The following is a 14939-nucleotide window of genomic DNA, read 5'->3' on the forward strand; positions in this document are numbered from 1 at the left end:
AGACTGTGCTAAGAATATTTGCAGTTACTGTCATTGGGATATCAACCAATTAACCATAGCCCAAAGAAGTGAGACCATATACCCATAAAGGACAGACAAATATCTTAGGTGCTTAGCTGAGATAAATAGTACCAAGGAAAGCAGCACAGAGCAAATTATCTATGACTCATTTGACCATATCCCCACCTGTTAACCTATGTTTTAAAAACAAGTAAAAAATGAAGAGTGACTGCTCAATGGTTATGGGGTTTCCTTTGGAGTAAAGAAAATGTTATGAAAATAGCTAATAGTGATGGTAGCACAATAATGTGAATATACTAAATGTCACTGATAGGTTAATTTTATGTTTTACCACAATTTTTTTTATAATTGAAAAAAGAAATCTAGGAGGAATATAAAGACTTGAAATAGCATTGGTTTTTCACTAGAGCTGAAGTCTGGCAGAATGTTAGGTCTGTGAAAGCTACTGGCACTGGGGCCTGAGCTCTGCCCTTCCCTGGGGCTGTCCTTCTCCTCTTCCATGCCCAAGAGGGCCTGGGTCCCCAGTTGGCAGTGGCAGGGGACTCATCCATGTGCCTATGTGGGCAGGTGCTGGAGTGGCATACATCATGTAGCTGACCATGCTATTCACATTTCTGGGCTGGGAGCAACAGGTGTGGCCATGCTGGCAGGAAGGTGGTTTTTGAGCTTGGGGGCTGTGGTTGCCACCAAGGTGCCTAGCAGCCCCACTGGGGGCTTCTTGGCCACCTCACTGCTGCCCCCACCCAATGTGGCCAAGCTTGGGGCACTGCTAGGTGAACATCTTTTTGTGCTTCACCTTATACTCCTCCAGGAAGTCTGTGGGGCACCCTCTCCTGGCCCAGGAGCCACTGGTCACCCTATTCTGGTGGTACCAGGCAAGGTCTCACCTCAGACCCCTACCTCCTCCCCTGTCTCTAACCATTGCAGCCTCTTCCTTCCCACAGGTCAGAAGAGTTGAAGAAATGTCTCCCAAACTGGAGGATTCCAGGGCATCCATGCTCCCACCCACAGCAGGTGGCAGGTCAACACCATGGGCAGGGAGCTGGTCTCATACTGATGGGCCTGGATCACTGCACTTGAGGACTCGATTATCTTTTTATCTTTAAGTTCATCTGTAAAATTCTGGAGAGAAGAAATAAGGATCAAACTGCACCTGGATGTGTTCTCAACCACCCACCCTGGCTTATGGGCCTAGCATACTCCTAATGCAAAAAACTGCTATCTGCGTAGGTTTCCACAATTAATCTTTAAGTTACTTGATTGCTTTTGTGTTCCAAGCTGCTTCCCATCAGATGGCCTCACTCTGATATCACACTCCTACAATAGTAGCATGGTGATTAAATTTCATGTTCCTTATCCCTTCTTAAAAAATAATAATGGAAAATGTTACAGTCATAAAATACAGTCCTATATATTTAGTTCCACCTGATCCTGCATCAAACAGAGAAAAAGTCTCTTCTTTGGTGAGAAGGTGAGTGTTAGACAAAACTCCCCACCCCCAACACACACACAACCCACCCTTAGCAAATATTCCAGGAAGCTCTCCACACCCACAATGGAAAACACAGAGAAAGAGAGTGCTGGAGGGGAAAGAGAGGGGCTTTCTCCTTACCCAGAGGTGATTCACTGTTGTTGGTGTTGAAGTCAGGCAAATGGGTTCCAACACTTCTGACAGAGATTTTGTTTCCTCTCCTGGTTTCAGCACAAAGATGTTAGGTTTCTTGACTGGGAAGAGAAGAGACCAAAACTCAATCAAAGGAGCTTTATTGTGTGGTTGTGCCAAGGTGGGCTGAAGCCTAAGATGGAGACAGCCCCAAACAAAGGTGGGAGTACAATTTTATAGTTTTTGGGAGGGGTGTTGGGGTGAGATAGAGAAATAAGGAGTTGACATCAGGGGATTGGTTTGCTCAGAGTAAGCTAAGAATTTGACTTCAGGGGATTGATTTGTTTAGGATAGGATAAGGAATTGATGTTAGGGAAGTTGTTACACTGGAAAAAAATTTTTTTATTCTTGCTTAGATTGCTATGTTAGCTAAGAGTGGGTTTTATGTAAACAGTCATGTCCATTGTGGGTGCATCATATCTCAGCTATCTTAACATCTCCTATTATAATCACAGCCCATATTTTAACCCTTTGACATTAACATGGGTCCCTGCCAAAGCCTACCTGTATTATGATCATATCAATTCTCTATTCTGGGGAAGCAGCACCCAAAATGCCTCAAAAAGTTACACTGAAAACATTCTCTAATATAACATCTCACAACATGAAACAAAACCCTTTAGCATAAGAGCATGCTCAGATCAGCTCTTCAATATCTCTGGAGATGAAAATATGAACCATTCCCTACCCTAAGCCAAAAAATAAAAATAAAAAATAACCTTTTCCAATTCATTTTCTGCAACTTATTCTACCAAAGCCCACAACACACAGAGCCCCTCTACTCCCCCTTATGTGTAAATAATTTCTTCTCAAGCAGACTAACCATCAACCTTAAAAATCTATTTATTTTAAGCTCCTTTAAATATTCCCAACCCCCAAAATTCACAACTGCTCTGTCTCTCATAGAAACAAGATACTACTTCCTGTGCAAAAACACAGCATACCTTATTCACCCAAGCCATGGTCTGCAACCTGCACTAGTCCTCCCTAATACAACCATCTTAACCTCCACAAAAATAGCCACCTCTAACCAAATCCCAAACTTAGGTTCATTTCTAGAAACCTCCCTAACTCCTGGCAAGCTACTCAGGCATAAATAAATAAATAAATAAAATAACAAATACAGCAGAATGTGTATACCACACACATGATAACCCTATTTTTTTTTTAAAAAAAAAACAAGCATTAAACATTCAATTTTCCGAAGTTTCTTCTGGTTTGCAGGCACCCCAAAATTAAAGGATCAGTTTTAAACCTCTCTATTATGATGCATCAGTTTTTAAATGCCACTGTAATAGCCATGAAAAACAATAAAAATCCCTAAACAGTGTAGCAAATGTAGTCCTGCAAAATAAAAAAAGTCCTAAACATGCTAACCACCAGAGCAGATGATATTTGTGTTGTAATAAACAAAACTTGCTGTTTCTACATCAACATGACAGAGCAGGTAGTACAAAATCTAAAAATCCTAAGAGAAAACATAGAAATTATTAAAAGAGCTAAAGAAAATGCAGCTGACAACTCATCCTGGCTTAGCTCTCTCATATCCTACTTCTCATCTCCTCTATGTTCTATACTAATACCTCTTATAACACCTATCATCATCTCATTTTAATCCTTCTCCTGGAAGCCTGTCTCTTACAACTTTTAGGCTTGTAACTTTTGTTAAATTCATTTGCAGGACAATACAATCCATGACCAATCAAACCATCAGTGACATGCTACTCCTCCAATGAAAATACCCTTACCAGCCACTATCCCATGACAAACCATAGAGACAACTCTATGCTTCCCACCAGCCAGAAGCCATTACAGAAGATGTATCTGTGCCCCTCAGCACCCCTAGAAAACTAAAAGAAAAAGCCTAGAATGTTATGCAAAACTCTCCACCCCAAAACACATGCAACCCACCCTTAGCAAATATTCCAGGAAGCTCTCCGCACCCACAACAGACATGGCTGTTTACATAAAACCCACTCTTAGTGAACATAGCAGTCTGAGCAAGAACAAAAACAAAAATTTGCCATAATGTAATAACCTCCTTAATGTCAACTCCTTATCCTACCCTGAAAAAATCAATCCCCTTATGTCAACTCCTTATCTTAACCTAAACAATCAATCCCCTGATGTCAACTCCTTACTTCTCTATCTTACCCCAATCTCCCTCCCCAAAGCTATAAAACTGTGCTCCCACCTTTGTTCAGGGCTGTCACCATCTTAAGCTTCAGCCCACTTATGCACAGGCCCACCAAAAAGCTCTTTTGATCAAGTTTTGGTCTCTTCAGGTCAAGAAACCTAACAGAGTTTATTGAAGATGCATCAACAAGAACCTGGGGAAAAAGTTCTTTTCAAGACCAGTTTGAACTGAGAAAGGTGATTTGAGCTTTTATAGTCCAAACATTCAAAGGAATGGCAAAGGACCAGAAGAAAGCGGAAAAAAAAAAAAAACAAACAAACAAAAAAAAAACGGGAAAGACAAAACAAGGTAAAAGTCACAGGATTCATTAAAATTGAATGGTTGCCTGCTTCATTTTGTTTGGTCAGCATACCTGTTATCTGTTAGGCCCTTCTCTCTTTGCTGAACATTTAGGCCTTTGACCTTGTCTTTCAAAGGGAAGAAGGTGCTGATATAATCCATATGGGTTTCATCCTGCTTTGGGTGATATCTTATCACTACAAGCAAAACCGGATAAAGATGTCATTAATGAAATGATGAACAGAGTGTACGCTTTTGAGATTAATGCACATCAAACTATGCTAGAAAGGGCTTTCAGGCTTGATGTGAATCAAAGATGCTTGAATGATTTGATTATAATAAGTGTCTCTAACTACCCAAGATTATACCCAGCTTTTTCCATCTAAAGTATTATATTGAGCATTTTCCCTTTTATATCGCTTCTTAATCTTACGAAGCAACATCTTGTGAGCATTTCTCATAAAGGTAAAGTGGGCAAAGGTCTTACCTTCTGTACCTGCTCTTTGCTGAGCAAGGGTGAAGGAAATTTTATATTAATCTGGAAGATGCTTTGGACATAATCTCACAGATACAATATAGGCAACAGCAAGACAAACAAATGGCAAACAAAATAAGAGTCATTCTAATGCGGAATGCAAAACACCAGAGATGGATTGGCTTTTATAAAAAGGGGGTTTATTTGGCTACACAGTTACAGTCTTAAGGCCATAAAATGTCCAAGGTAACACATCAGTAATAGGGTACCTTCACTGGAGGATGGCCAATGGCGTCCAGAAAACCTCTGTTAGCCAGGAACGCATGTGGCTGCCATCTGCTCCGAAGTTCTGGTTTCAAAATGGCTTTCTCCCAGGACATTCCTCTCTAGCAAGCTTGCTCCTCTTCAAAACATCACTCACAGCTGCACTGAATCTCTTCTCTTTGAGTCAGCTCATTTATATGGCTCCACTGATCAAGGCCCACCCTGAATGGGTGGGGCCATGCATCCATGGGAATATCCCATCAGAGTCATCACCCACAGCTGGGTGGGGCACATTCCAAGCAAATCTAATCAGCACCAAAACATCCGCCCCACAAGACCACATCAAAGATAATGGCATTTGGGGGACACAATACATTCAAACTGGCACATTCCACCCCTGGACCCCAAAATGACATTATCTTTCGAAATACAAAATACATTCATTCCATCACAATATCACAAAAACTTAAATCATTTCAGTAACAAAAGTTAAGTACAAGATCCTATCAAAATCAATTACAGGCGTGGTGGGTCCTAAGGCATAATTCTCCTTTAGCTTTGGATCTGTGGACTTAGAACAAGTTATATGCTTCCAATATACAAAGGAGGGACATTCATAGGATAAACATTCCCATTGCCATAAGGAGAAAGCATAAGGAAAACAGGGTTAACAGGACCAAAACAGTTCCTAAAACCTGCAGGACAAACTCCATTAGATTTCAAAGTCTGAGAGTCATTTACAGAACAACATTGCATCCTTGGGGCTTGAGAGAGTGGGAGTCTAACCCTTCCTAAGGGCCTTTGTGGCAGCCCTTTCCTCTCCAAACACTTGGGTGAGTGCTCCAACATATCCACACATTAGGGAGACCACCTTCTTGGCCCTACCCTCTTCAAACATCGGGGCAGCTCCCGGATTCCCTTCCATCTCTGGGGTACATGCTCAACCCCTTCAGAACAGTGTGGTGGCAGCCAGGCTCTCCCCAATTCCCTGGGAATGTGCTCCACCCTCTTTGGGGCTTGGGGTGGCAAGACATTTCCTGAACATTGAGGCAGAAGGCCCACCCTTGACCTCCAGGGCAAACTCACCCTTTCCATGCATGTGGGCCACTCCGCTCTTCCAGCCCAAGACCTCTTGACTCCAGACCTCAACCTGCATAGCTCTGTCTTTGAAGAAACTTTTCCTTCAGTTTGTTCCTTGTCTGTCTTCTCCAGTCCAGACTGGCAATGGCTCTGTCTGTAAAGATCTTGTAAAATTCTGTTGGCTTCACATGAAGCATGCAGGGGTCAAAGCCATCAAACAATAGGGCTTTCCACAAATCCTTTCTGGATAATTCCATCTCCAAGCTTGGCTTGTACTAAAATGGCAGCTGGTTTCCATATTTGGTTACATCCTCACATTGGGCAGTAGCTTCTGGGATTCCACCCCTTGGAAGCTCGTAATTTTCCAAGCCATCAGCTTCTGGTTTCTTTGAACCCAAGAGTTCAGTTCTAAGTTTATCTCTCTCTGCTCACATTTTACTATAAGCTGCAAGAAGAAGCCAGGGTACCTCCTCCACATGTAGTCTGGAGATCACCTCAGCTAAGTATTCCAGGTTGTCACTTTCAAATTCTTCCTTCCATCTTACACCAGGACTCAATTTTGCCAAATTCTCTGCCACTTTAAAACAAGGATCGCCTTTCTTCCAGTTTACAACAACACATTCATCATTTCTGCTCAAGTCCTCATTAGAAGTATCTTCAGAGTCTATATTTCCATAAACAGTCTCTTTAAAGCAGTTTTGGCCTTTTCTATCAAGCTCCTCACAATTCTTCCAGAATCTTCCCCTTATCCATTTGAAAAGCCATTTCAACATGTTTGGTATTTGCAGACTCAGCAGCAAAAGCACCCCACTTCCGGTACCAAAATCTGTTGTAGTTTGCTAATGCTGTGGAATGCAAAACACCAGAGACGGATTGGCTTTTATAAAAAGGGGGTTTATTTGGCTACACAGTTACAGTCTTAAGGCTATAAAGTGTCCAGGGTAACACATCAGTAATCGGGTACCTTCACTGGAGGATGGCCAATGGCGTCCGGAAAACCTCTGTTAGCTGGGAAGGCATGTGGTTGGCATCTGCTCCAAAGTTCTGGTTTCAAAATGGCTTTCTCCCAGGACATTCCTCTCTAGCAAGCTTGCTCCTCTTCAAAATGTCACGCACAGCTGCACTGAATCTCTTCTCTTTGAGTCAGTTCATTTATATGGCTCCACTGATCAAGGCCCACCCTGAATGGGTGGGGCCATGCATCCATGGGAATATCCCATCAGAGTCATCACCCACAGCTGGGTGGGGCACATTCCAAGCAAATCTAATCAGCACCAAAACATCCGCCCCACAAGACCACATCAAAGATAATGGCATTTGGGGGACACAATACATTCAAACTGGCACAGCTATTCTCCATTTCATAGGTAAGTTCATTAACTATTCAGAAAATGAGTCCAGTTTACCATAATCTTTAACATGATCAAAATCATCTTGCACAATATCTAATATTGAAGAGATATTGTCATATTCATTTGGTATATATGTGCAGACACAAGTTACCTCTTCAGCCAGTCAGTAGATCCAAAGCCATTCTATTATGAAGGACAACTTTTTTCATTTGAGCTACTTATTTAACTGATTGAGCCCTTGTTTGTTGTTTTGCTTAACTGTTAGGACTGTAACAGGAGAGAGCATCTAATGCATCCCTCCTAAGAGGAAGATAGCTAATGTCATTCCTACCACCATGAGGCTCTCTTGGTCCTCCTTGAGTATAAGGCTTTCTTATGCAAATTTATAAAGGCTTCTAAGTCTTTTATATTACTCTGTTTCAGGTAGACCCTTAAGTGTTTGTCCAGGCAAAAAGTGGTATCCAATAATACATCTTCCTATCCAATTATAAGGCAATTATGGCCAGAAGTTAGATGCAGAGAGTCACCCAGATCCAGCTGGAGGCAAATAGGCTAGTAATTCTTTTCCTACAGAGGCTAGCTCTGGGATTAGATTCCATGGCTTTAACAGCTTTACACCAGGCCATTCTCCTTTCCAAGAATAGATGACTTTATCACACTTCGAATGTGGTATACTGCCTATAAGTCTAGATTAGACAGAGGTGTTCCATTATTCTACAAAAATGGAGATTTTCCATGTGGAGCCCTGTTTTCTGCAATTAGCCATCCTTTTTCATCCTGGGGCGAGGTATACAGGGGGGTGATAAGAAATAATCTCATTTAGACTGGACGTATTTTCCTGGGCTGCCATGAAGTTAAAGGGAGGATTTTCCAAAGGGCTTATATTAGGACCCAGGCTGGGTATTGTAAGGTCCCTTTGTGTATGGAAGAGTGGATTTTAGGATAAATTAGGATCAACCAACCAATCAGACCAATCTTGTGGTGAGGAAGTTAAGATGGCCCAGGGCAAACATGTGCTTCCAGCAGTAGGCAAATAATTACAAACCCAGCAATCATTCCTCTGATGAATAGCTGCTATTGTTGCAGTCCATTTTAGGAAGATATTACCTTGTACAAAATAGGATAGGAGAAAAAGGTATACAACTTAATCTTAACCATTATATAGTTTTAGGCAATTTAAGGAAGTGTAATTTTAAATCAGCAGTGGAGGTACATGAGTAGGAGGCATCTTCTTTCACTTCTTTCTCTTCTGGGGCTGCTACATTTATGAATGATGAATCCAAGACTTAACCTGCAGCTTCAAAGAAGCATGAGTGATTCACAACACAATATGAGGTCCCTCACACTTAGGAGTAAGCTGATCTTCAGGGTGTTTATTCTTCCATATTTTCAATAACTCTTGATCCCCCAGCTTGTAAGAGTGTAAGGCTGTATCTGTAGGGAAAAAAGTCAATTATCAGCAAAATCCAAAATCAGTTTTTATAGTACTCCCAGGGAAATGACAACATATCTCCACAATTTATGATACAAGGTCTGCATAGACATATTCTCAGTTGCATTATTGAGTAAGGACTTCCTATAGATCATTTCAAAAGAACTCAAAACTAGTCCACTTCTAGGGGCAACTCAGCTTCTGAGGAGGGCAACAGGTAATACCTTCTCCCAGATGAGGTTAGTTTCTTGACATATCTAAGCAATAGTCTTTTTCAAAATATGATTCATTTTCTCAGTCTCCCAGTTGACTGACACCTCCAAGATACATGAAATTTCTAATTTATCCAAAGTACCTGTGAAACTTCTTCAGCTATTTTTGAAACAAAGGCACTGCCATTATTGCTCTGAACATTGAATGGCACACCAAATATAGCTATGATTTCTTTTAACAATACTTTTGTGACTTCAGTTGCTCTTTCACTGAGGGTGTAGAAGGCTTCTACCCACCCTGAGAATGTCATCTAACACTAAGAGATAGTGGAAATTTCTAGCTGCTCAGGGCATCACAGTAAAGGCTATTTACCAATCATCTTCAGGTGAAAACCCATGAGCCTGCATCCCTACCATCAAAGGGGGTCTGCTAATTTTGGGATTATTTTTATGACATAGAACACTTTTGCTCATAATTTTATGGATAGTTGCTTGGATTTTGTGTCCTGCAATGCACCTTCTTATCCATGTTGCAAAGGCTTCTTTTCCAATAGTGAGTCCCCTGGTAAAAATGTGACAGAATAGGTTCTACTAATTTTTCCGGCAGCAAGACTTGTCCTAACTTTGATTGCAATCATCCTTTCTCTGTCTTCGCTTTAAATCCCCCTTCTTAAGCTCTAAGTCTTTTGTCTCATAAAGTGGGGTGAATGATGAGAGGTCTGCAGTTGAGATAAGAGCTTATTCTTTGGTGCCTTTGGGTTCAAATATTATCCTAGTAGCTGCCTTTGCTGCCAAATCTGCCTTATGATTTCCTTTTGTTTAATAGCTGTTTGACTTCTGATGCCCAAAACAATGCATCACAGCAACTTCTGTTGGTGGCAGTACAGCTTCTAATAAATCTAAAATGGTCTCTGGGTGCTTAATTTCTTTGTTATTTGTGGTTTGAAGTCCTCTGTCCTTCCAGATGTTGCCATAAGCATGCACTACAGAAAAGGCATAGTGACAGTCTGCACAAATTATTTTTTTTTACCTCATTTGATGATCAAGGCTTAGGTCAGGACAATGATTCAGCTTTCTGGGCTGATGTACCTTGTAGCAGAGGGCTGGCTTCTAGAACTTCTGTCAGGATTACCATGGCATATCCTGATCATCAATGTCCATGATCCATAAAACTGTCCACATCCTAGAACATTTCCAGGTCAGGTTCCTTTAGAGTGGTGTCCTTCAAATCTGGCCTACTAGAGAACACTTCCTCAATCACCTGAATGCAGTCATGCAAAACAGGTCTCTTGGATTCAGGTAAAAATATGGTTGGGTTAAAAACCATAGGTGCACAATAGGATTATTTAATAATATGGCTTGATATTTTCCCAGTCTGATGGCAGCCAGCCAGTAGCTTCCTTTCTGATCAAGCAGAGAGAGTACACTGTAAGAAGTGTGTACTATAATTTTCTGACCCAAGCAAATTTTGTAGCTTCTTATAAAATATTACAAGTGGCAGCTACAGCCTGAAGACAAGGTGGCCATCCCTACACCACTAAGTGCAGTTTCTTTGAAATATGTACTACAGGTTGTTGTCACCTCCCAGTGTTTTGTGTGAGAACGCAAAGCTCTATTCCCTGTCTTTCATGTAGAAACAGCTCAAAAGTTTTGCACACATCAGGGAGTCTCAAGACTGCAGTGGTGCCCAGCATTTCTTTAATGGGATGAAAGTCCTGGTTACTTTCTGCAGTCCATTCTAGGTCTTCTCAGCCTGAACCATACACAGCAGCAGACAAAGATTTAGCAATAAGCCCAAAATTGGGGATTCAGGTGCAGCAGAAACTGGCCATTCCTAGAAATCCCCATAGTTGTCTCTGTGTTAGGGGCTGGGATATTCATCAAAGCTTGAAAGCTATCAGGCAGGAGGGCCCTCTGGCCCCAGGAGAGTGTGCTGATTTGGATATATTATGTCCCCCAAAATGAGCCATGATCCAGCAATTTTGTTGGGTGGAAACTTTTGATTGTTTCCATGGAAATGTGACTCAATCAACTGTGGACAATACCTTTGATTAGATTATTTCCATGGAGGCATTAACATGACCATTCAGTGTGGTCTTAATTAAATCATGAGAGTCCTATAAAAGCTCACAAACAGAAGGAGCTCAGAGCAGCTGGGACATACTTCTGAAAAGATGCTTATACTTTGAGATGCTAGCACAGAGTTTGGTCTGGAGAAGCTAAGAGATTTACAGGAAGCTACAAAATTTACCTGAGGTCAGGAAATTTTCTTATTTGTCCAAGAGGAGCTGAAAGAGGAGCTGAAACACAATCAGGGACAGACACCAGCCATTTGATTCCCCAGCTGACAGAGGAGTGGACACCATCAGCCATTCTTCAGTAAATGTATCCTTTTGTTGATGCCTTAGTTTGGAAACTTATGGCCTTAGGAATGTAAACTTGTAACCAAATAAGCCCCCTTTACAAAAGCCAATCCATTTCTGGTATTTTGCATAACAGGAACATTAGCAAACTGGAACAGAGAGCAAAAACCCTCAATACTTTACACAGGCCTTAGTAATGTGAACATTTTTCTGAGGCACTATATCCCCTAGCATTAAGAGTGTTCAGAGTTTTAATAGTATTTACATCCGAATCTTCCACAGTGTCACTATCAAAATACCATCAACATATTGCAAAAGGACACCTTAATGTAGTTGCAAATCATGTAAAACTTTTGCTAAGAATTCTTAAAAGAATGTGAGAGAATTCTTAAACCCTTTTAGTAAAACAATCCACATAAGTTGCTGTTTAACTTTAGTGTCTTGTCCTCCCATCCAAAGGCAAATATTTCTTGGGATTCAAAAGCCACAGATCCTTTAGGTATAATACAGAGAACCATTTGAAGTTCCCATCAGAGTTGTCAATTGAGTGTAAGGATTAGGCAGAACTGGATAAATATTTCACAATTTTGTTTATAGCCCTTAAAACTTGGAAAAACCTACACATTCCCCATTGGTGCTAGGTTTCAAGACCATAAGAATAGATGTGTTATGTGGAGACTGGCAAGATTGAATGAGGCCACTTTCTTTTAAAGTTTCCTCACTTGTAATGACAAAGAATATTGACATACCTTGTGCTGATTTGTCCTGCCTTGAGCTCAGTCTTTGCTGGACAGGCAATTATCACTCTTCCCAGAGGGCCTGAATAACATGCATCAGAGGTGACATGTTTTAGTATGCGAGCCAGTACTTGTAAAAGGGCAGCCTGCAGATTCAGTCCTTTGTCTGTAGGCACTCGGATCTTTATTTCTCCTTTTGAAAACACAACTTCAACATTTAGGTTAGTTATCAAATCCCTTCCCAGAAAGGTTATAAGGCATTCAGTCACATACAGAAATTAATGCTGCAAATACTCTTTCCCAATTTTTCAATCCTTCAGGGTAAAGAAGCACTCTAAGTGTATTTTGGTTATTTATTCCAACTATTAAAATTTGCCCATGTGTCTCAGTTGCCAATTGGTGGTTTATCACAGAATAAGTTGCTTCTGCATCAATAAGGAAGTCAACTAATTTGCTTCCCACCTTTATCTTTACCTGAGGTTCTTGGTAGGAAATAGGTATGGCAGAAGAAAATGCTGCCAATGTCCTCAGGCATCCCTACTCAGTCTTCTAGTTTGGATCCATGAGATATTAATGTCATTTCATTCTTTTCTTTTTTATTATTTGTCAGTTTGGGGCAGATTTTCTTCCAATGCCCTTCCTCCCTGCAGTAAACACACTGATCTATTCTAGGTTCCTCCTTCCTCTTTTCTCTACTATTCCCTCCTCATGCTCTGTTCCCACTTAGAACAGCTACCAGAAGGGCAATCTGTTGCTTCATTTGCCTTTTTTGCTGAGCTTGTTCCTGATTGTTTTATACCTTGAAAGCAACATCTGTGAGCATTGCCATGGATATTCCAAGTCTGCCCTCTAGCTTCTGTAATTTATGCCATTGTCCAGAGAACTCTAATAAAAAAGTCACATTAATTATTCTAGTGTTCTCTGGACTTTCTGGATCTATATCAGAGTACCTAAGGTATGCTTTAAAGATTCTTTCTAAGAAAGCAAAGGGATTCTCATTAGGTTTCTGTGGCCCCTCCCTGATTTTGTTCAGAGATTTTTTTGGGGGGCCCCATTCTTAAGGCCAGCCAAAATGCATGTCCTATAGTGCCGAAGCTTATGAGGGCTTGCTCTGCAGGGTCATTAGGATCCCATCAGGGATCTGCCTCAGGGATGAAGGCACTTGGGGCAGCAGTGTGAATGGAGTCCTGGGGAGACATCTCTCATAAGCAGTCTGCTTCCTGCCTAGCTTTATCTAACACCATTCATCTTTTCTCCAAGGTTAGTAACACATTCATCAATGACTGAATATAAGCCTAATTTGGGGCATGAGTGGCAAAAATGGACACTGTCTTTTCATTTGGTGTGGATCTGCCCTGTAACTGGGAATGCTATTTCTCCACTTTAACAAGTAAGGTATTGAAAATGGCGTAAGGACCAATATAATTCCTCAAGAGTGTCCTTCCTCATCAACTCCTAAAGGAAACTGATGCATTGGAAATTACCCAGCTCCAGAAGCAGTCACTCACTGCCTAAATTGCATACCCCTATGGGTATGTGAGGGGGAGGTCATTCCTCCAATAGGATTATACAGTGGTGCTGAAGGACAGCTAGGGGGCTCAGCCAAGCTCACAGGCATTAAAGGTGTTGGGAACTGCACAGCTGCCAGACCTGTATTGGGAGATGTCCCTCCCCCCAGATGCTGGAGACTGTAAGATACTGTCTCTGTACCAACAGATAGGGGAGGTGGAGGGCATGGGGTGGAAAGAAAGTAATCCAATGGGTCCTTTCACAAGTGAGGATTTCATGTAAGGCTTTTAATATCTCTCTTTTCCCCTCAGACCTGGTCTAGGGGCTTCCTTTTAAAAACTGTATAATGTTATAAGGAATTTTTAGTTTCCTTTTCTGTTGCAACAGGCTCCTCCCATATAGCTCCCTCTGAATCCTTAAAGTACAGTAAACTAAATCTTTTCTTAAACATTTCTTATTATGAAATATATCGTATGAAAAAAGTGGTAAATTTCATGGCGCAGTTTAACAAGTAGTTATACAGAAAATTTCAAAGTATTGTACGGATTAAAGTTCCACAATTTCAGTATTTTCCTTCTAGCTGTTCTAGTACACCAGAGACCAGTCAGAAATATCAGTATAATAATTTAGTAGTCATATTCATTCATTCAATCCTACCTTCTCTGTTACAACTCCCCCCTCTCACTTGATTCTTCTGTCAATCTTCATGGATAGTTGTTTAAGGACTATTCTAACTTCTTCATGTTGAAAAGGCGTATCAACATTATGGGGTAAGAGAATGCAGCTAGTTGTTCTTGGAGAGACTGGTGCTCTTGGTTTCAGTGTTTAGCTGGCTTAGGAACAATCTGGCAGTTTTACGTTTCTAGAAAATAAATCTAGTGAGTGAAACTTTTATAGAGCCTTAGATAGAACCCAAGGTATTCTTTAGGGGTTTCAGGAATACTGTTGGTTGGGTCTTTGTGTATCATGGCAATTTTCAATATCTAGCAGGAACCTGAATAAGAGTAACCTCCTCCAGATTTGAAATCTGTTAACCACTGATAACCTTATTTTGTTACATTTCTTTTCCCTATTTTGGTTAGGAAGGCATTATCTATCCCACAGTGCCAGGGTCAGGCTCTTCACTGGGAGTCATGTCCCATGTTTCCAGGGAGATTTACACTCCTGGGAGTTATGTCCTACATAGTGGGGAGGGTAAAGGGTATACTTACAAAGTTGGGCTTATAGAGAGAGGCCACATCTGAGCAACAAAAGCATTTCTCTGGGAGTGACTCTGGCATAATTATAGGTAGGCTTAGCTTCCCTTCTAGAGAAATAAGTTCCATAAGAACAAGTCTCAAGATGCAGGGCTTGAC

At 41.1% G+C, this 14939-nt stretch overlaps 1 long non-coding RNA gene across 1 annotated transcript in view; it reads right to left on the bottom strand.

Annotated features, from left to right (window-relative positions):
- Positions 1 to 1633: 1633 nt before the first annotated feature.
- The window catches only part of LOC119515154, a 30437-nt gene continuing 17131 nt past the window's right edge, over positions 1634 to 14939 (bottom strand). The window contains exons 2-4 of the long non-coding RNA XR_005212983.1: positions 12088 to 12157; positions 4234 to 4357; positions 1634 to 1746 (exon numbers count right to left, since the gene is read on the bottom strand). This is a non-coding gene — a long non-coding RNA (uncharacterized LOC119515154). The remainder of the gene's footprint in view (positions 1747 to 4233; positions 4358 to 12087; positions 12158 to 14939) is intronic.

Source organism: Choloepus didactylus, chromosome 19 (assembly GCF_015220235.1).
Source record: "Choloepus didactylus isolate mChoDid1 chromosome 19, mChoDid1.pri, whole genome shotgun sequence".
NCBI classification, from domain to species: Eukaryota; Metazoa; Chordata; class Mammalia; order Pilosa; family Megalonychidae; genus Choloepus; species Choloepus didactylus.